Source organism: Mchenga conophoros, linkage group LG16 (assembly GCF_057382185.1).
Source record: "Mchenga conophoros isolate Kocher_MC1m ecotype Shallow Benthic linkage group LG16, M_conophoros_male_GT1.1, whole genome shotgun sequence".
Lineage (NCBI taxonomy): Eukaryota > Metazoa > Chordata > Actinopteri > Cichliformes > Cichlidae > Mchenga > Mchenga conophoros.
Window position 1 is genome coordinate 26,376,067 of NC_140541.1, and position 1,830 is coordinate 26,377,896.

A 1,830-nucleotide genomic window follows, 5' to 3' on the forward strand; every position below is an offset into this window, starting at 1 on the left:
GACACCACCTTGAGGGAGTCCAGCTCCATCCCCACAACATTGCTGGCCTTACGGATCAGTTTATTAAGTCTGTTGGCATCTGCGACCCTCAGCCTGCTCCCCCAGCATGCAACAGCATAGAGGATCGCACTGGCCACCACAGACTCATAGAAAATCCTCAGCATTTTCTGGCAGAAGCATTTTCTGGCAAATCAGGATGAATCAGGTTTTTTTCCTCATCCTAGTCTTAGATGGCACATTAGTGGCAATGTTTTGGATCAATTGAAGCCTCTTCTGGGACCTTTTAGGAAAAGAAAAGTCTATCATAAGGAATTACAGTAATCCAGCCCAGATATAACAATTGCAAGGACTTGGTGTTTTTTGAGCATATCTGCAGAAGAAAAATCATTCCTAAAGATCTGTTTAACATGCCAGTCAATATATATATATATATATATATATATATATATATACATATACATATATATATACATACATACATACATACATACATACATATATGTGTAGGAGAGAGGAACAGGGAAGTGTACTGGTATCAATTTTCAAGAACAAGAGTGATGTGCAGAGCTGTAGTAACTACAGAGGGATAAAGTTGATGAGCCATACCATGAAGCTATGCAAACGAGCTGTTAAGAGCAGCAGTACACCTTCATGCCGAAAAAGAGCACTACAGATGCAATGTTTGCTTTGAGAGTGTCGATAGAGAAGTATAGAAGCGTAGAAGAGATTGCGTATGTGAAAGTTGTGAAGGACATGTATGAGGACAGAGACACAGTGGTGAGGTGTGTGGTAGGAGTGAGAGATGAGTTAAAGGTGGGGGTGGGATTACATCAGGGATCACCCTTGAGACCCTTCTTGTCTGCAGTGGTGATGGACAGGTCGACAGATGAGGTGAGGCAGGACTCTTTGTGGACAATAATGTTTGCACATGACAATGTGATCTATAGTGAGAGTAGGGAGCAGGTGAAAGAGAGCCTAGTGAGGTGGAGGTATACTTTGAAGAAAAGAGGAATGAGAGTCAGTAGAACTGAGACAGAATACATGGGTGTGAATGAGAGAAACCCAGGTGTAGAGGTGAAGTTGCAAGGAACAGAGGTAGTGAGGGGAGTGTAAATACCTGGAATCAACCATCCAAAGTGATAGGCAATGCACAAGAGAGGTATAGAAGAGAGTGTAAGAAGGGTGGAGTAGGTGGAGATGAGTGTCAGGGGTGATTTGTTACCGAAGACAAAAAACAAGAATGACAGGGAAGTTTGACAAAATAGTAAAAGTGATGTATGGTTTGGGGATAGTGGCTTTAATGAAAAGACAAGAGGCAGAGGTGGAGGTTGCAGAGTTTAAGGTATTCATTGGGAGTGAGCAGGAGGGACAATATTAGAAACGAGTATTTCAGAGGGACAGCTCAGGTTCAGCAGGTTGAAGAAAAGTCAGAGAGGCAAGGCAGAACATGTGTAGAGAATGTGAATATATCGCACAAAAGATGTTGAATATAGAGCTGCCAGGCAGGAGGAAAACACAAAGACAGAGGCTCGGTGTGACAGGAAAGTAGTACACATAGGGTGAGATGGGGCAGATGATCCACAAGGAAGCAGCCGAAGGAAGAAATTAAAGAAGTTGGACTGTCACTCTAACAAAATAGGGAAGTTTAGATCATCCACTGTATATAAGATATTATCCATAGATATACCACAAAATAATGTTCAGTCTTAACATATTTATTGGTATTCATTTATCACTGTCCATTTCACACGTCCGATTCTCAAAAAAACAACAAAAACCCCTACGTCAGGGTTTACGTCATCACCGGTGCCCGTCGACCAATCCACTGTG